Source organism: Schistocerca gregaria, chromosome 5, assembly GCF_023897955.1.
Source record: "Schistocerca gregaria isolate iqSchGreg1 chromosome 5, iqSchGreg1.2, whole genome shotgun sequence".
In the NCBI taxonomy this organism is placed as follows: domain Eukaryota; kingdom Metazoa; phylum Arthropoda; class Insecta; order Orthoptera; family Acrididae; genus Schistocerca; species Schistocerca gregaria.
In genome coordinates this window covers 481,968,676-481,990,198 of record NC_064924.1, presented here as the reverse complement: position 1 = coordinate 481,990,198, position 21,523 = coordinate 481,968,676, and the positions used below count along the sequence as shown (strand labels likewise).

Here is a 21,523-nt window from a genome sequence, read left to right as displayed (position 1 = left end):
CTGCAAGTACATATCTTTTTATAATATACTCTTCTGTATTTATGAAGTTCAAAGACAAAAATTTCCAAATAAGTTACATTGCTTTCGTGGTAAAATAATTACGAAATCAACTCACAAAAATGTTTCTGTTCGAGAGGCACTTAATGTTACACAGTTTAATGCCACAGCGGTGTACATTAGAGGAAAATTCTCACGTGCAAACGAAAAAAGTAGGATTTAGCATTTGTTTTCATTTAGTATTTACAAACTTACCACCAGACTGGATTTACACTGATCAGTCAAAACAGTTGACCACCGACCTACTATCGACATAAACCTTTCCACGCGAAAGCAGTGTCACCTAACGAGGAACGACTGCAAGCCAAGCCAGACGCACATTTGGTGCATGTAGTATCAGTGAGTGTGTTGACCATGTGTAGAATGGGGAAGGCGCCCGATGTATCTGCGTTTGACCGAGGGTAGATTGTGATGGCCGGAGGCTCGGCCCGAGAAGATTGGAAACTGCACGACTTGTCAATTGTTCGAGGAGTGTTGTGGTGAGTGTCTTCAACACGTGGCGAAACCAAAGTCAAACCACGTTCAGACGTCCTGGGTTTGGGCGGCCACTCCTGATGACAGATGTCGGATGTCGTAAGCTGGGTAGACTAGTAAAACAGGACAGGCGGCGAACTGTGGTGGAACTAACTTGGGACTTTAAGGCTGGGCAGAGTACAAGTGTGTCTGAACACATCGTGCACCGGACACTCCTAACAATGGGTCTCCACAGCCGACGACCCTTGCACATGCCAACGTTAACACCACATCAGTAACTACGACTGAAATGGGCACGTGACCATCGGCACTGGACGATGACACAGTAGTAGACCGCTGCATGGGGTGATAAATCCCGATACTTTCTTCATCATGCCAATGGGAGGACGCAAATTCGTTGTCTTCCTGGGGAACAGCTCCTTGACACCTGTACCGCGGGACGTAGACAAGCGGGCGGCGGCTCCATACTGCTCTGAGGAACATTCACGTGGGTGGGCATCCATGGGTTCAGCGGAGCTCGTGCAAGGCATAATGACGGCCAAGGATCGTCGTAGACTGGTTGCAGACCACGTACACCCCTTCATGACGATCATGTTTCCCGACGGCAATGGTATTTTTCAGCAAGTAATGCGCCATGTTACAAGGCCTGGAGTGAGATGTAGTGTATGGTTCGAGGAACACAGAGGCGAGTTTCAGTTGCTGTGCTGGCCGCCAAATGCCAGATCTGAACCCAAACGAATACATATCGGATTTAATTGAACGTGGCGTCAGAGCTCATCGACCCTCTCCCCGAAATTTATGGGAATTAGGTGACTTGTGTGTGAATATGTGGTGCCAACTCCAGACAGCGACTTACCAAGGCCTCACTTCTTCCATAGAAGAACGCGTCAAAGATGGACAAGCCGGCTGTTAGGTAGGTAGTCATAATGTTCTGGCTGATCAGTGTAATTGCCACATATCACTGGGAACTAGGGCGCATATACCGCATTTATCCATTACTAGTCTTTCTTAACCACGTTTGGAGTAAATGTTTATTCCATTCTATTTTTTAGTAGTACGTATAAATTTTAGTTATACTGGAGACAACACATCGTGGATGGGCAAATATCCATTAGGAACATTAGGTATGTAGATTGTGGACATTTGGCAATGTGGGTCTCACGGCAAGCGTGCAAGGGATAAGTCCCTGCAGTCAGCTTATTCATTTGTGTCCTCGGTGGCTCAGATGGATAGAGCGTCTGCCATGTAAGCAGGAGATCCCGGGTTCGAGTCTCGGTCGGGGCACACATTTTCAGCTGTCCCCATAGAGGTATATCAATAACACCTGTCGGCAAAAAAAATGGTTTTAATGGCTCTGAGCTCTATGAACTGAACTTCTGAGGTCACCAGTCCCCTAGAACTTAGAACTACTAAAACCTAACTAACCTAAGGACATCACACACATCCATGCCCGAGGCAGGATTCGAACCTGCGACCGTAGCGGGCACGCGGTTCCAAACTCTAGCGCCTAGAACCGCACGGCCGCACCGGCCGGCCACCTGTCGGCAGCTGAGGGTTTCAATTAATTATCATTTACTTCGTAGAAACGTTACCGTCACAACTACAATGGAACCTTGTACGTTCAGTCCTTATTAATCCTTAACTCTGGATCATCTGGATCTCATTTCTCTATCACAAGTAGAATAACTGTACGCTGTTAAATAGCCCTGAAGTAATAATGGCAACAATCGACCATGACAATCATTAAATTTAAATTCAGCCTGCCGCCATCCACGACCCTGGCACGCCATCAATTAATAAGCTGACACTGAGCTGTCCACCTCCGTGCACTCCGCCTCCCTTCCCCCCCCCCCCCCCCCCGCCCCCCACATTTCTTGAAAGCGAGGGCGCCCATATGATAGTTTGTAGGGGGGGGGGGGGGGGAAGGAATACCTGTGGTATGGAATTTTTAATATTTTTTAAGACAAATTGCGGCTTGTAAGTACGAGGGGCGTTTGAAATGTCCGTGCAAAGTCCGAGAGATGGTACCACCGGCGCATATGAAGGTCATGTTTAGTTAGTAGTATCTTTGGAAAGAACGTTCACCAGGTTTCAGCCATATTTGTCTTTTTTGTGTTTGGTATTTGTGTGAATCAAAGAAGTCGAGTGGTTGTCAAAAAATGGACGAAAAAGAATTTCGGGTGGTGATTAAACATTACTTTATGAAAGGCAAAACGCCTCAGAATACTAAATAGAAGCTTTAGAAACATTACGGTGACTCTGCACCTTCGATTAGAACAGTTTATAAGTGGTTAAAAAAATTTCGGAATGGCCATATGGGCACAAGTGATGCTGAACGTTCTGGACGCAATGTGGAGGTTACGACTCCAGAAATCTTTGATAAAATCCATGATATGGTGGTGGATGACAGAAGAGTTAAGGTGGGTGAGGTTGCCAGTGCTGTGGGCATTCCGAGTGAACGGGTACATAATATTTTTCACATACATTTGGACGTGAGAAAGCTATCCGCAAGATGGGTTCCGCGATTCTTCACGCATGACCAAAACGGAATCCTCATCGACTATCTGGAAAAGGGTGAAATTATTACAGGTGAATATTACTCATCGTTATTGGACCGTTTTAAAACTGAGCTGCAAGAAAAACGCCGGCGATTGGACCGCAGAAAAGTCCTTTTCCATCACGACAATGCACCAGCACACACCTCAGCAGTTCTGACCGCAAAATTAATGGAAATAAGATTCCAACTCGTTTCACATCCCCCCCCCCCCCCCCCCATTCTCCAGACTTGGCTTCCTTGGACTACTATTTCTTCTCCAACTAGAAGAAATGGCTGGCGGGACAAAGATTTCATTAAAACGAGGTGGTGAGTGCTGCAACTAATAGCAGTTTTGCGTACTTGGACAATTCCTTTTATTCGGGAGGGATGAACAAATTAGAACAGCGTTGGAAGAAGTGTATAAGTGTAAAAGGAGACTATGCTGAGTAATAAAAAAGGTTTACCCCAAACACGTAAGTAGTTTTTATTTTTGCACGGACCAAACGCCCCTGGTAGTCACAAAAAAGTTCCAGTTCCGGTCTTGTTAAATACCTGCGTAATACCGACCTTTAAATAATTTTCTTGTACCAGAAACATTGACTGCTCTACATTTTTTCCTTCCTTGAGAGACGAGGCGGGTGGGGGAGTGTGTCCTCCCCCTTGACCACAGGCACGGTTGCCCTTATTTGAGAGTGTAAAATGACATCACAGAGGAAGAAGGCGGTGGTGTCCATGGACGAAACGTTGGTTGCATTGCATAGGATGATTAAACAAGAACTGTCAAAAAACGCTTCTGCTGCATTTGATGTTGAACTTTAGCGGTGTCAGATTGGAAGGATAATCCGTGGCCACCCATTTGTGAGTCCACTGTCATATATTGCACACCGAGTAGAGAAACACCGATTTAAAAAAATACTTTGTAAATAAAGTGCGACGGTGTATGTGACGTAACACGACTGACAAAGTCTCTAACCACTTGAGAAAGTGTGACAGGCTACTCCAAAGTGATAGACCAACACATACATGCAGTATTAATGCACACACATACATATATCAACCTGATGACGGAGATTTAAACCTTCGAGAATCTTTGTGGAAATAAATAAAAAAATGAGTGGTAACAGTAAACTTGTTGTTTCACTCTGTATCTTTAAGGCCTTATTTACCGCACTTTTGAGATATTTATTAAGGGAATAAAGACAGAATTTAATGTTTCACCGTGGCAGTTCACAGCCTAGATAGAGTTTTCTTTCATTTTATTCATTCATTTATTTGTTTATTTATACGAAAGTGACATTTTTCAACTTCACTAGTAAACAATAAAAAGAAAAATGAATTATCTTTCAACATTGCATATTTCTGTTAAAGGATCGATTATTCGCTGTAAATGAAAGGAGGTATAATATTTTTAAAAAAAATTCTATTCGTGTTGCTGACCAAAGCCGCTCACTAGAACCTATGGAAACAGAGATTTATTTATGTTAGCTGACACGAGGCACTGAGGTCTGGAGGCGAGGCAAAAATTATGAATCTCAGGGCTTGGTCTCACAGCATTATCAAACGTTATTATTAGTTATGGTCGCAACAGTAAAGAAAAGGAAGAGCCAGTGAATAATTAGATAGCCCTGTCGAAATAAACAGAAAAGTATATGATATTGTCTTATGATTGTTACGTTTTGTTCTTCTTTTCGGTTTTGACTGTCTCTGAGTACCATCTATGGTGGCCAGTCTCGGTTTAAATACTTCTCTGTAGCTAGTTGCCAAGACGACGAACAACAGAATATTAACTTTACGCAGCAGGCTGCGATTTACTCTACACTAGTATTGTGATTAATCAGTGTCGTTTCCTCTGAGAGTCGCAGACGACATGCACACCCAGATCATGATGTCGCTGCTTAGCAGCAGTGTGAACGCCTATTACGGTTCTTTCTGTTGACAAGTCAATATGTAACGTATTCAGATTATCTGATGATGACTTGTTAAGTCAAAACCAATAATGAAATGACTTGTATGACCTGATCTAAAATTTAAAATTAAAAAAAGTTACAAACTGGTCTGTGTGTTACCCAAGCCAAAACTCCAATCTGTGTAAGAACTTTTTTTTCTCCTTTCAACTAGATATCCCAGTAGATTGAGAGTAAGGTAGACGGATTTTCAATTGGGAATAATTGGAAGGGTCTTTCCATTTCGAGTATTTACCTGATGACCACGGAAAACCTGCGAGAACCAAGGATAAAACCTATTTCTAATGCATTTCTGGACTGTCTTGCACGTCCTCCCAGACAAAATAATAAATGCGTGTGCGTGTGTGTGTGGGGGGGGGGGAGGGGGGAGGAGAGACGGAGGGGGGGGGGGGCGAAAGGGTTGTGTATGTGAATGGAGTAGGGAAAGCTCGTGTACTATGGCACAGTGGATTGTATCGGATAAGAGTTGTTTCTAAACTCTGGCGCTTGTGGAAGCACCTGTCGCGGCTCTGCCGTGTCAGCTATGGAGGAACAAGATTATTCACACAATTCAGAATCTAAACCGTAGTGCATGTCGGAGTGGCAACAAGTTAGTTGTTCCTAGTGAGTTTTTCGGCGCACGAACTTGAGTTTGGAGTTTTGTGTCGTGTTTGAAAGTAAGTAGTAGTACATTTTTATTGCACCTTTAGATGCAACTGATATGATTTTATATTGTACTGTTGCGATAATCTTTAGCCCACTTAATAACAATGGTACGTGTGAGTTGTATCGGACAAAGCAATTTCAGGTTGTATCGGACAAAACAGACGGCATAAAAACTTAAAGATTTGCCGTTTTTTCTATAACTGGAGAAGTCAGGGCTTAAATGGGATGATAATATCATGGGAGAAGTCGTAGAAAAATTCAGACTTTTGAATTGACTGTCAAGGTAGCAAGCGAGAAATATTCCGTTCCAAGAATTACATTAGCTGATAGACTTAAAGCTTTACAGGAAATGGCAGAGTTTTCCGTGAAATCTGTTTTAGGAAATTGTTTGACAATGATAAAAATTTAGAGGGAAGCCTTTGAGTAAAGACGAATTTTTAAATCTAATGCACTAATATGCAGAGTATAAGGTATCGACTCAGTAAGTCAAATATGAAAGGTACTAAAGACTTTTGCAGTGGTTTTATGAAAAGACACGAAGACTTAGGTCTAGGAACAGTTGAATCCACGAATTTTCAGCGAATAGCAGGTTTCAGCAAGGAAAAAGTGACAGATTATGTGAGCTAGTCAACAAGTTTGAGTTTATAACCATTCGTGATCGAAGCAAAACATTTTTTCAACAAAAGTGACATTTTTACACTTTGAAGTTTCATGTCCGATACAACCGTCCAAAAATTTAAGCAACTGAAATACAAAGGGTCAAAAAGTATTTTTTTAAATCAACAAACTTATAATATTATGACACACTTTTATAATCGATTTAGTAACGTATCATAGTATTATTGAGTGTGAAAAATGTTCCAGTATAACCTTCAGAAAATATTACAGTTTCGAATAAAGCTTCTGATGCTAACTGGCCTCTCCCTATGCGCGCTAATTCTTGGACTTGCAGACTGTTGCTGTATACTGAGTGTGACTAACTTCCCTTTACGCTTTGAGGACAGTTTTCTTACACCAAAACAAGAAAAATCATAGTAAGCGTGGGCTGTAAAATGGATACCTTAAGTGCTACGAAGAATTAGAAAGTTGTTAATATCGAATATAGATTTAATTGTCAGCAAGTCTCTTCTGAAAGTATTTGTGTGGAGTGTTGCCATGTATGAAAGTGGATCATGGACGATTAACAATTTAGACAAGAAGAGAATGGAAACTTGTGCAATGTGGTGCTACAGGATAATGCTGAAGATGGGGTGGGTTGATCACGTAACTGATGTGGAGGTACTGAATAGAACTGAGGAACAAAGAAGTTTGTGGCACAACCTGAGTAGAAGAGGAAATTGGTTGGTGGGACACATTCTGAGACATCGAAGGATCACCAATTTAGTACTAGAGGGAAGTGTGAGGGGTAAAAATTGTAGAGGGAGAGCAAGAAATGCAGTTAGCAAATCAGAAGTTGCATTAGTTATTTGGAGCTGAAGAGGCTTGCACAGGATAGTGAGCATGGAGAACCGCATCAAACAAGTCTTCGGACTGAAAACCACACCCAGCAAGAGCTATGACATTTGTTCTTCTTAGATACTATGAAACACATCTCTTCTACTGCAAACTTTTTGATTTCTAAATTTTGGGAGGAAATAATATGTACCAAACCAAAAAGTATCGGCTGCGAGCACATGTTCAATACAGTAGATGTGTTTCACTGTAACAAAGATGGTCAAGTGCTCATGAATGCACTTGTAGCCCATGTTTGCTAGGTTTCCTTTTTTTCCATACTAACTTCTCCAAAAATGTGGAAAGCGAACTGGCAACAGAAAGGATGCGTTTCACAGTATCGAAGATGAAAAAATGCTCATAGGTCTTAGGACATGCCTTTTATAGGCCTTGTTTACTAGACACTTTTCTTGTTTTGGTGTATGGATCCTGTCCTCAAAGTATAAATGGAATTTTGTTACACCCAGTATTAAAAAAATGTCCATGTATCAGGTACGAGAGCTTCGGTGATTCTTCAATGCTCAAAGCTATGGGCGGAAAGCAGGAGAACATGTTAACAGCAGGGACAGGCTTGTGTACGTGTCGGCTTGGAGCTGCCTGTCCGCGGGACGCTACGGTTTGGTGCCGTAACAAGGCACATCCTGCATCAGTTTCCCCGCTCTCGCTCTCTCTCCACACCCACACACACACATAGGGCACCCTTTCGGCCCCTTTTGCTTGCAGCGACACAAAGCCTAACTCCTATGTTGTCGCATTCGGTGGCATCGCCAAGAGTTGGTCACAGGCCGCGCGGGGCTGCGAGATCACAGGATTTTTGGTGACGTTTCGTTTCTAATGACTGCAGATGGTGAATTCCTTGCGAAATTCCCCACAACGTACTTAGCGTATCACCGTTTGGATTCCAGAAAGATTGCTCGACGGAGAATGCTATTTATATATTCACTCATCAAGTAATACAACCTTAAAAATATTATATTGCCACTTCGTATTTTTTGTGATCTCTCCCAGGCGTTTGATTATGTAGACTATGATACTCCATTAGAAAAGCTCAAATTTTATAGAATTATTGGCTTTACATATCGCTAGTTTGAAGCGTACTTGACAAACGATGCAAGAGGTTGTGCTGAGTAATTTAGGTAAAGTCGGAAAGGTAGAAAACTTTAATGACTGGAATAAAACGAGCCCCACAGGGTTCAGTTTTGGGTCCAGTCCTATTTCTGAAATAAGTGAATTACCTTTCACTTAACATTTAGTAAGCAAAACCAGGAACTTTTGCAGACGATACTAGTATTAAAATAAATCCATCAAAGCGAAAGTACTAGAAGAGCTGGTAAATGATATTTTCTCTGAAAATGGACTCTCTCTTAAGTTTTGAAAAAAGCACACTACATTCAGCTCTGTACACCAAATAGTCATACTAACAATTGAAGAAGCACATGGGCAGGAGACAGTAAGATAGAAGGCTTCAAAAGTTGGGTGTACATATTGATGAAAAACTTGAACTGAAAGACGCATATTAAAGAGCTTATCAAACAATTAAGTTCAGCTATTTGTGCTCTTTGTAACTGCTAATCTTGGGAAAAAACGGATCACTCTCCTCACATATTATGCACATTTCCACTCAATAATGTTATTCTGAATAATTTTCTGGAGTAACTCATCATTTAAAAAGAAAGTACTGGCTGCCCAAAGGCGAGCAGTTAGAAAAATATGTGGTTTTCAACCATAGACATCATTAGGTATCTCTTAAAGGAGCTAGGCATTTTAACTAATTAAATTTGTGATAAATAATCCATAACAATTTCAAACGGTCAGTGATGTACATACCCATAGCACTAGGCTATTTCAGTTGTTTCTGTCAGATAACATGGCAACTTATATCTGCAATTATTATTGCTTTATGAAGTAGTGTGTTACGTAGTACTCATCAAGAGTTTCAGATGCCCAATAGTAGCCTGAGTGGCCGTGCGGTTCTAGGCGCTACAGTCTAGAGCCGAGCGACCGCTACGGTCGCAGGTTCGAATCCTGCCTCGGGCATGGATGTGTGTGATGTCCTTTGGTTAGTCACGTTTAATTAGTTCTAAGTTCTAGGAGACTGATGACCTCAGAAGTTAAGTCGTATAGTGCTCAGAGCCATTTGAACCATTTGAACCCAATAGTACTTATCCGCCAGTCCCCTTTCTTGTTTGGAATGCGCAGTTATCCAACAGCTGATGGAAGCTGTGCACAGCCCGAAGTGGTTTTTTCCACCCATAACAGACATACACAAAATACACATACTTCATTCCACCCATACTCATATAAGTACATATATTTTCTTACACGGAAATACATACATAACATAAGAGGGTGAGTAAGTCGCAAACAGGGATAGAGATATCAGAAACACATGTACCAACCTGCAATTTATTTCTTGTCCTTTGCTGAATTCCTGTGTCACATGAACAGAAATTTCCATAAAATTCAGTTCTCATCTCATCACCTGTGGAACGAATTTCCCTATGGGCGCGCTCTGCGGACAGTCCATCGGCTACAGCTGCTAGCTTGGTCTGACTGCAGATCATTAATCCGGCGTTTGCGACTTATTTTTTGACTCACCCTCGTATACAAATACGACGATTTGTTTTCGTCTGTGGCAACGGACAATACTATCCCTGTAAATAAATTAAAATAGGTGTAATCCCCCGGTTCCGATCAAGGTTGCCTTGAGGTTTCCGTTCATCATCTGGCTAACCCCAGAGCTGGTAATACGCTTGTAATTATTTCCAGTCGTAACCCCTCTGCACAGCTCCCAGCTTACTAGGATATTGGGCGGAAAAGATCGAAGTTCTTCAACAGCCCGCTCAACGATCATGAGTAATGAATGAGAGACGCTTACAAAAAGTACAATCTTACACACGATCAATAGGCAGCAGATATTGGGGCAAGTTGACGATGTTAGCAGTTAACTATTTTTAATAAATTACTTTCCGGAGATAATTTGTTTTTCTCTGCGCGTTCTAATAAAGTTAACTTTTATTATACCAAGTGATATCAACTTTTATTTCAATACAATCAAAATTATTTTGGCACTTAATGAAAGGTGATCCAAAAGAGAAATTCTACGTCAATACTTTAATTCAGCGTTTCCCAAAATTTCAGGATCAGTGACCCAACTTCCAACTTTAATTCCCCCCCCCCCCCCCCCCAATACAACAACAATATCTAAACTATACGTATTCTGAGTATTTTGACGCTAAAGCTACAATGTTACAAACATTAAAAATTACCAAGAATAAGTAAGTTTGTTGGTATTTCGCAACACCGATCCGCTACACTGACAAAACAAGTATCGATGACCCACTCTCTGTCTAATAGGCAGTGCGCAATAACTGACCAAATACCTCAGGAGAATGAACATTGCACGGCAGTTTCGGAGTGTGAGGACGTTCGAGGGGGTGGGGAGTTGGATGGAATGTTTTCTTCTTTGCCTTCCAGTTCTAACAACTTACGATGAAAATTTCTTGTTAAATTTTAAACTCGTGTTTATAAGCTTCAGTTTGGCATCTGAGAAATGTGTTTTGATATCGAAATACGTAAATCTTAGGGCAGCGCAACAGAGCTGGTTAAAATTAATTTTGAATGGAAGTATGTGAAGCTCATCACGCTAAATGATGCGAAATCCAGACTAGCCGGCAAATGAAACAATTCGCCTGCGAGAAAGCGATTCGTTTCCAATGAAATTTACATATGCTATCTGACTGCATAACAAGTGACTCAGATTAAAACGCTGGCCCTGAATATTGCTAATCTTTATCTCTAGCCCTGCAAACAATCAATATACCAAAACTGTTATTGTAATTAAAGAGCAAACGAACGAAAAATTAACGCATCTGACTTTATGATGAAACTGCTTGAAGATTCACAACATAGCGCTTGATTGAAATCTTTTACTGGTATGACGTCTCAGAACTGGTACTGATATTTTCACAAAAACACTGACAACCACTGTGCCTTACAGAAGGCATAAGCCCTGAAGGTAATTAAATTTATTGGCATACCTGTGCGCACGGAACGCTCGTCTGCTCTGCAACCTGTTGCCATTAGGAATATTGATGTGACTAGAATGAGATTTTCACTCTGCAGAGCAGTGTGCGCTGATATGAAACTTCCTGGCAGATTAAAACTGTGTGCCCGACCGAGACTCGAACTTGGGACCTTTGCCTTACGCGGGCAAGTGCTCTACCAACTGAGCTACCGAAGCACGACTCACGCCCGGTACTCACAGCTTTACTTCTGCCAGTACCTCGTCTCCTACCTTCCAAACTTTACAGAAGCTCTCCTGCCCGCGAAAGGTAAAGGTCCCGAGTTCGAGTCTCGGTCGGGCACACAGTTTTAATCAACCAGGAAGTTTCATATCAGCGCACACTCCGCTGCAGAGTGAAAATCTCATTCTGGAAACATCCCCCAGGCTGTGGCTAAGCCATGTCTCCGCAATATCCTTTCTTTCAGGAGTGCTAGTTCTGCAAGGTTCGCAGGAGAGCTTCTGTAAAGTTTGGAAGGTAGGAGACGAGGTACTGGCAGAAGTAAAGCTGTGAGTACCGGGCGTGAGTCGTGCTTCGGTAGCTCAGTTGGTAGAGCACTTGCCCGCGTAAGGCAAAGGTCCCGAGTTCGAGTCTCGGTCGGGCACACAGTTTTAATCTGCCAGGAAGTTTCATTGATGTGACTGTCCAAAAACCAAATTTATTTACCATACTTGCGATTTGTACTGAAAGACGGTATCGTACCAATTTTCACGGCCGCGCGGGGTAGCCGGGGTTTGCAGTTTGCTCCAGCTCATGTTCATTAGAAGACATATTTGGAGTTTCTGTGGTTTAGCCTTTAGGTGCCACAACCCGAGTAGGAGAATTTTGTTACGACAGAGGACCGTGCAGTTTTCCGTGCACCAAAATTATACTCATTAAGCACAATGGGATAATAAAGTTCGATCTCACGTTCTTTGAACCTGCTAAATTCTTTACTAACTGCAGCTACTTTGAAATAAATCGTATCGTTAGTTGACGAGGTCGACGACTTGGACCATTCGGGTATATTAAAAGTCTTTGAATTTTGGAGCAGTCTTAACATGAATAAGGCATGAGTAAATAGGGGCTGTAACAAAGAATAACCAAATATCTAACCGGTTATTTCTCAATAGTGTACTGAAATCGAGGATGAAGCTTATTTGTTCTTCAAATCTATTTAATCTTATATGCGAAGCAAAAGACAAATTTCCAACATGATGATTGAATTGGAAACCAGAAATCAGAGAGATCAAGGATATGCTAGTATCTCGACGTTTCGGTAAGAAAACTGCGGCAGCGCATCGTCAACTTGCCTTCCTCCTTCTATCTCCAGTGTTGACAGTTAGCAAGGACCTACGTATTATGACAATAACTTCACTACTGAAGACTGCCCTACCTACAATAAGTGAAACATACATTCTGTATTTTTCTTTTTCTATATTGAATTTCGATTCCCTCCGAAGGGGGCGGGCTGGCAGCAGCTTAGTATGCCGCTCTTCGGCCTACAGACTTTGTTTTAAAAAGGTGAAGGTAATACATAATAAAAAAACAGGCGATAAAATCGAAGACTTAAAGGGTAACATGGCGAAAAAATCGTGGAACTTAAAACAGAACAAAGGGATGATGATGCTAATAAAAATACATACAAAGCAGACAGGTAAAATAATAGACAGACAATTAAAAAAACACGACGACAGTCTGGTTTCTGATCGCGAAGGACATAAAATTCACACCTAGCGACAGCATGGTTTCTGTTCGCAACACGGGAAAAGATGAAACAACACTGAACATTCACTGGAACACTGCACTAAAATATGACATACCACAGCTGAGAGCACATGGGGGGAAACTAGACAGATGAGGGGAAGATAAAAAAGGGGGAAGGCGAGGAAAAGCGAAGGGGGAAGGAGCCAATGGAGGATGAGGACCCATAAGAGGGATGAGGGGTGCTGGGCAGGCGTGACAGGGAGTGGGGAAGGCAGAGGAGGGGAAATACAAAGGGACTTGGGTGGGGGGGGGGGGAGGAGGTAGGGAGAGGTTAGGCGGGGAGAAACACAATATGGAATGGGGGAAGAGGGAGCCCAGGAAAAGGATGGAGGAAAGGAGGAGGGTTGAGGATCAGAGTTAATAGGATGGATAAATTGGGGGTGAGAGGGCATCATCTGGGAGGGGGAGTTGATGGAAGCCACCTTGGGAAAGGAGATGAAGGGTGTAAAGATGGAGGGAAGGGGGGACACAACAGTGAAGACGTGGCAGGGTGTGGGGATGGGAGAGGAGAGGACCAACCAGGGGGTGAGGGGGATCGAGGCGGTGGGAGGTGTAGAGTATGCAGATATGTTAGAGGAATAGGAGCAGATGGGGGAAAGGAATGAGGTCATAGAGGATCCACATGGGGGACAGGAGGCGTATACGGAAGGCGAGGCGGAGTGCATGACGCTCAAGGAACTTGAGGGACTTATAGAATTTGGGGGGGGGGGGGGGAGGCAGATATCCAGGCGGTACTGGCATAACAGAGGATGGAACGGATTAAGGATTTGTAGGTGTGGAGGATGGTAGAGGGGTGCAACCCCCATGTCCGGCCAGAGAGGAGTTTGAGGAGTAGGAGGCAGTTGTGGGCGTTGGATTGGATGGTGCGGAGATGAGGGATCCAGGTGAGGTGACGGTCAATGGTGAGGCCTAGGTAGGTGAGGGTGGGGGTGAGGCGGACAGCACAGGTGCAGACGCTAAGGGAGAAATTCGGGAGCTGGAAGGAGCGAGTGGTACGACCTACGATGATTGCCTGGGTCTTGGAAGGATTGATTGTCAGGAACCACTGGTTACACCATGCGGCAAAAAGGTCAAGGTGATTCTGGAGAAGGCGTTGGGACCGTTGGAGGGTAGGTGCGAGGGCGAGGAATGCGGTGTCATCGGCATATTGCAAGAGGTGTACTGGAGGGGGGTGGGGGGTTGGGGCATTTCTGCTGTGTACAGGATGTAGGGGAGAGGGGAGAAGACAGAGCCCTGGGGCACACCTGCAGAGGGGTAGAAGGTGTGAGAATTGGCATAATGGATGGTAACGTAGGAGGGGCGGCGGGAGAGGAAGGAGGCCATCAGACGGATGTAGCTGACAGGAAGGGCATAGGTTTGGAGTTTAAACAGGAGACCGGGATACCAGACACGGTCGTAGGCGTTTTCGAGGTCGAGAGAGAGACAAAAATGACGGAGCGACGGGGGTTAAGCAGGAGGGAGAGGAGATGAGTGAGGCGGAAGAGTTGGTCATCGGCACAGAATGAAGGTCGAAAGCCACATTGGGTGTTGGGGAGGAGGTGATTTTGGCGGAGGTGGTGATGGATGCGCCGGGAAAGGATGGATTCTAAGAGCTTGCTGAACACCGATGTGAGACAGATAGGACGATAGGAAGAGGCATCAGGTGGAGGCTTGTTAGGTTTGGAGACATTTTGTATTATGCCATGTAGTATTATGTACTGCTGAAACATGTTCATTCTCACTACAGAATCAATACTTTTGCCCCATTCTCAGTCGCATTCTCTGCCCTCAGAAACTGTAAAAACTGCACGTATATATCGAGTGGTAACAATTAAACTTTCCCTATTTAACACGTTATAACACAGAAAGTAATTACTACACTTGGTAGCATTAACGCCAAGAATATGGGGTGCATGAGTTCCATGCGTCGCAGCGCCACCGTCCAGTTCCAAAAATTGCCATCAGGTGCCGTGATCAGTCATCATGATTCTTAATCTCACACACCTGACCAGTCACAGTGCACTTGTCGACGCGTCCACATGAGCTCGGACAAAAGGAGCAGGGCATTAGTTTGAAGCTCTATTATCAAAACAACAGTAATGCTGCAGCTGTACTTCGTGAATATCGCCGGTTGAAAGGATTACAGAAGGGTCCTCTTTCTCCACCTGCTGTGCGGAGCACGATGAAGAAGGTCGAGTCAACTGGAGAACTGGGCGCCACTCCGGGAAGAGGCCGACGAACAGTTGCACCACAGGTGTTTTAATGAAATCGCTATTGCTATGGCAGACAGCGCTGCGTGCAATTCCCGATCGTTAGGTGGTGTGTGTGCTGTCACGACAGTTGAACAACCCGTGGACCACTGTACGGAAGGTGCTACGAACCGTTATGAAATGGTATGCGTACAAGATCCATATCGTACAGCAGCTTGCACCACAGGACGCACGACGACGTGTTGACTTCACTCTCCACTTTTTCGCAAGGACTGAAGTTGACGAGGGCTGGACCTCGACCATCCTATGGACAGACGAAGCTCATTTTTCTCTGACGGGAGAGACGAACACTCAGAATTGCCGAGTGTGGGGATCTTCACCGCTTCACCCCCAGTCACTGCGTATGAAGTTCCTGTATATGGTGAATGTGCCACCTTATGGTGTGGCTTCACGGCTACGTTCAACATTGGCCCATTATATTTTGAACAAGTTGGAGTTCAAGGACCAAAGACGTATAGTGTGACTGGACAGCGCTATTGCGATATGCTTCGCCAGCATGTCATACCCGCCCTACAGGAGAGAGACACATCGAACTCTAATATAGTTTTCAAGCAAGATGAGGCCCCATCGCACATCGCTCGTGAATTTCACCTGCTTCTCCGAAATTTATTTGGAAACGATCGAATTATCAGCCGATCGTTTCAAAATGCTTGGCCGGCACGATCATTGTATGTCACTCCCTTTGATTTCTGGTTGTGAGGCTACCTAAACCACAGGGTTTACCACGGAAAATTCACACCTATGCTGACCTGAAGAGCGGCGTATCAAGAGAGGTACCCAGCACACCTACGGATATGTTTCGTTCTGCTGTGCAGAATATAATCCTGCACTTTCAGGCTCTTCTGGCCACTGCTGGGGGCCATATTGAGCCCTTTTGCCGCAGTAATGGTACCATAACAGCACATTAAAAGTTTATCGATTGAATTGAAACAGCATTATTTCTCATTCCCTTGACGTTAATGCTAGCGAGTCTGGTACTCTACAATAGTTTATTTGCGTGTTACAGCGTGTCAAATAGCGTAAGTTTAATTATAACCACCCGGAATATTTCAATTTGTGTGGAAGAAAAACAATCCGATGCGATCCAGTAAGATCAACACTTCCGTTATACGTAGCGGAAGTTCGGCAAATCAGCATGTATTCTACTGGAATAGTGGTCCAACTGATATATAGCAATCGATACTACGTCACGTCGCCTGGCAACTTCCATTAACGTTACTTATCAATGAGAATCTTACCTCTATGTAACAGTTTTTCTGCTAGTGTGCCGGGCGCTGTGGTCGAGCGGTTCTAGGCGCTTCAGTCCGGAACTACGCGGTTGTTACGGTCGCAGGTTCGAATCCTGCCTCGGGCATATATGTGTGTGATGTCATCACGTTAGTTAGGTTTAAGTAGATCTAAGTCTAGGGGACAGATGTTAAGTCCCATAGCGCTTGGAGCCATTTGAACCATTTGAACCTGCTGGTGTAAATAGTTTCGCCTCTCGGTTGCAGAAATTAGTTTTCAGTTTGTCTGCAGCTAACGAAAGAAGGCGATGGTTGCATTTGAATCTGAAAAATGCCTTAAATTTGTCCGCATGTGTAACAAATGTTGCGTTGCTAAAATGTTATACTCTCCTTCTTCTTCACGATGTAAGAAAATTTGTCCGTCTGCTTTGCACTTCCTGAGTACTCTTCCCAATAATACACAGTCTTCCTTCTCTTCCCTAACATCCGTGTACTTTGGGAGCGTCAAAATCAGTAGCGTTTTAGATCGAGTACTGCGCTGTATGTTTTGCTACTGCTGCCTCCACTACTGAGTCGCGCCGAAATGCGCCGCGTCTATTATAGAAAAATTTTCTTCGCAGCGCGCCGGAACTTGCATCGCTCCAATGAACCACATAATCTTCCAACAAACTCTAAAAATAATTCGAAATCTTTCCGAAACTTTTTGTCATTCCCTCCCCCCCCCCTTTCCACAAAAAATGTAAATGAAAAAGTTTGTCGCTTACTACGTTTTGGATCTAGTTGTGGCATAAGTTCCTTGTCAGACGTGAGAATTGAATTAGTTATTTCTCTATTACTGAGTCAATTAACTACAAAATTTTCTGACACTATCAATATATACTACTTAAGGAAACTACAAAACTATGTTTTTGTGAAATACATAGTGTAGGGAATATGGCGCGATAAATATCTTTTCTTAATAGCTTAATTTTTCTCAGTTACAACTGCACAAAATTTATATTGAATTATAAGAGGTGTCAGAAGGGTGTTCTCGTATAATTATATAATGTACAGTTCCAAAATTATAGAAAACACCACTTTCATTCCTTGTGTTCAGGAGTGAATCGCACTCTTCCTAGAAAAACATTCCACGCCTCAGGCAGCGGAAGACGCAAGCGTATTCTGAGAGTTTTTAGTGTCACACCGTGTGAAGCGTTTGTAATAGGCGTATGGCGGTGCTCCCTAGAAGCATATCCGTAAGCTAAGTACGTATAAGTAAGTTTGCAAGCTTCCGTTGCTGTTGGAATTGATGAGATAATTTTCTGCGGCATCAGAACTTCTGCACTGCTCGAGCGCCAACTCTCTGGTGTATCTTCTTCAATATTCCACATTTGCCCTTGCATGACTGAACACTGTCGAAAGACCTCGTCGCGTTCACTTATAAATCCCTATTTTTCTGAGAAGTGGAATTATTATCAGGTAAAAATCGTCAGATTCCTACTAGTGGGTCGTCGTCATTGGTAAATACTGAATTCAGATACTGGCAGAGACGGGAAATCCAAACTGTTGTTGCTGTGCCGTCTTGGTTATTGCCTGGTAGCTGTTTATGTTCCTCGCTCGCCGCGAATGAGAGTTTATTCTTGTGATAACGGGTAGACTCGAAGACGGAAGACTGTAACCGTCATCCCTATTGAAACTGTACTTACTCTTTGATATTTCGACTGCTTCACTGACGTTTCTTTTGTAAATATTACGTTTTCTTGCTTACACGCGTACATTCTTAAAATCCATAACCTTCTCACATTCTTCTTGGAGCTCCGCCACCACTGATTTTACCTTTTGTCTGAAACATGTGTCGCGTTCGTTCTCGCTAAAGCGCTCTTTTGCTGTGCTTCCAGTTTCGCTTTTACATACTTTTGCCACAACCCCACGACACTTCATATGCTCCTGCAGTGTGGAGGTGTCCAGGCTCGTTCGTCGCATGACAGAAAAAATCTTTCATATTGGTAATGACGAACGAAAACCAACTCAGATGTGTTGTTATATATTTATTATGTTACGACGGGTTTCGTTCGTTGAACATCTTCAGGTTTGTGTTGCAGTCATGATATAAATGGTCGAGTTGTCGATTGTAATCGGCAACATTAAGATGGTCAACGAACGAAACCACTCGTAATGCAACAAATGTGTAATACTACAGTTGAGATGCTTTTCATTAATCATTAATATCCGCTGATGTGTTCAACATGATCAAGGTTATTTCTTTTATATTGTGACGGATGAAAAATGTAGTCCTTAAACCCATCTTCCGAAGGATTTTGCGTATGTGGTTGTTTATTCTAGTCAGGAACCGTTATCTGACAATATACAAGAGATACTTCGTTCTTCTTGTTTGTATTATTATTATTATTATTATTATTATTTTATCATTATTATTGTTATTACTATTTTCTCATTGATTGTGAAAAGCGCATTATAGCCTTTGGCCATCAATGTTTCCGTAATGAAATCTAGGTCTGATTGCTCTGATTACTATCACCGATGCTAAATGCACGCGAAGACAGAGTGTTCAGAGCAATTTGATTCTGGGCTGAGTGGTGTTGCTAAAGCGGCGTCTAGGTACCTGTATGTGATGGTAGGTTTCCTATAAACTCTGTGAAGGTCATGTCTTCCGTAGATGAACTCATACAAAAAGGAGACACCGACCTCACTCTCCAACTCCACGCTGAAACCGACTTTAGGATGAATGTTGTTCTGAAAATCGTGGAATTTATGCAACTCTTCCCTGTTGTGTCAGACCACACAAAATGTGTCATCTATGCAGCGCATTCAAAAAGATGGTTTTATTTACGCATCATTTAATACCTTTTGCTCGAAAAGCTCCATAAAAATACTTACCCTGCCAATTTTGGGGAACATGATGTTTAACGTAGACCTCAAACCATATCGCAGCTTGGTTAACAATGTTTTGCCGAATGTGAAGGAAGGGATACAAGACAAAAACAGATCTTAAAAATAACCGGAAATTGAGCCCTAGGAGAAACGCGCTGGCTGCTGTACTTCGAGAAAATTTTGGGGAACATGATGTTTAACGTAGACCTCAAACCATATCGCAGCTTGGTTAACAATGTTTTGCCGAATGTGAAGGAAGGGATACAAGACAAAAACAGATCTTAAAAATAACCGGAAATTGAGCCCTAGGAGAAACGCGCTGGCTGCTGTACTTCGAGAAAATTTCCCTTTCTTCCTTTCCCTTTCTTATCAGGTCCTGTTTTGTCCAGTGAATGTCGCCAAAAATAAGTCAGTACTGGAACTGCATAATGGTGGCATTGTGGTGGTCTTCAGTCAGAGGACTGGTATAGTGCAGCATTCCCCAGAAGTCGGTCTCTTGCAAATCTTCTTGTCTCAGCATAAACACTGCAACCTTCATATTTGAATCTGCTTACTGGGTTGGGTTGGGTTGGGTTGGATTGGGTTGGGGAAGGAGACCAAACAGCGAGGTCATCGGTCTCATCGGATTAGGGAAGGACGGGGGAGGAAGTCGGATGTACCCTTCCAAAGGAACCATCCCGTGATTTGCCTGGAGCGATTTAAGGAAATCACTGAAAACCTAAATCAGGATGGACGGACACGGAATTGAACCGTCGTCCTCCTGAATGCGAGTGCAGTGTGCTAGCCACTGCACCACCTCGCCCGGTACTTCTGTATTCATACCTAGTAAACCCTCCCTTCATTACCAAATTGGCTATTCCTTCAAGTGTCGGGATGTGTCCCATGAGCCTATCTCATCTTTCAGTCGAGTTGTGCCATCAACTTCTTTCCTCCCCAGTTCGAATTCAGTACCTCGTTATTGGTTATTCGATCTAATCATCTAATTTTCAATGTAGTTCCGCTGCGCCACATTTCTTAAGCTTCTATCGTCTTCTTATGTGAATTGCTTATCGTAGACGTTTCACTGGCCTACAAGGCTACACTCCATATTCCTTCAGAAAATGATGTACATATGCAGACTGAAGCGACAAATGAAAATTTGTACTAAGGCTGGTATTAACACAGGTGTACTGCTCGCTAGACAGATGCGCTAACGACGACGCCACGCTGGCTTTGCACAACTGCATGGGCTACGGAAGGCGCTAGGATAGTCCATGCAGTTGGGCAAAGCCAGGGTGGCGACGTGGTTAGCGCATCTGTCTAGCGAGCAAGAGACCTGTGTTCGAATATCAGCCTGGGTACAAATTTTCATTTGTCGGTTCAGTGTGCATACATAAACCATAGATGTTTTAGAATTTTAAGATCTCTGGAACAGTGCAGTTCCGTTTGACCTTCAGAGAAGACTTTCTAAGACATATATTCAGTGTTAATGAATTCCTTTTTATCAAAAAAATGTTCAGATGTGTGTGAAATCGTATGGGACTTAACTGCTAAGGTCATCAGTTCCTAAGCTTGCGCACTCCTTAACCTAAATTATCCTAAGGACAAACACACACACCCATGCCCCAGGGAGGACTCGAACCTCCGCCGGGAACAGCCGCACAGTCCATGACTGCAGCGCCTTAGACCACTCGGCAGATGTTGAAAGTGATCACCATTCATTCTTGGCACTTCTGAACCTTGCTCAGCAAGTTTCTGAAGACAGATCGAAGCTGGACTGCTGGAACTGCTGCAGTCTTATCCGAAATGTTCTTGAAGACCATGAGGGTTGTTGCGACACATCTTAGACTTGAGAACTGCCGGCACAAAATAATCGCACCTGATAGACCAGGTGACCTGGGTGGCCAAATTGGGCCACGACTAGACTGATCCCAGCCAAAATCTCTGTCAGGCGTGAAGACTGGTAAATGTGCTACAAGGTTCGACCGGCTGTATGGGCTGTTGCTCCACCCTGTTGAAGTATTTTAGGTCTTTTCCTCCTCCGTTAATGCTGCCACAAATTCACGTACAACCGTATCCACTCGTCTGGGCCACTTTTATTTGTCCCGCCCTGTATTTATTCTCCCTGAGTTCAGTTCCCTTTCCAAATTTCTCCTTGGTTTCCTTTAATGCCCGCCCAGGGAAAAGATAGAACATCTTCTCATGCCCTTTTCAACCACTG

General features: G+C 43.4%; 1 protein-coding gene and 1 non-coding gene across 3 annotated transcripts in view; both read left to right on the top strand.

Moving 5' to 3' along the window:
- LOC126272036 (guanine nucleotide-binding protein G(o) subunit alpha) overlaps positions 1-21,523 on the top strand; it is a 929,986-nt gene that overhangs the window by 740,364 nt on the left and 168,099 nt on the right. The window lies entirely within an intron of this gene.
- Positions 11,762-11,836, top strand: Trnat-cgu (transfer RNA threonine (anticodon CGU)). Its single transcript has one exon. It is a non-coding gene; the product is annotated as a tRNA-Thr (tRNA).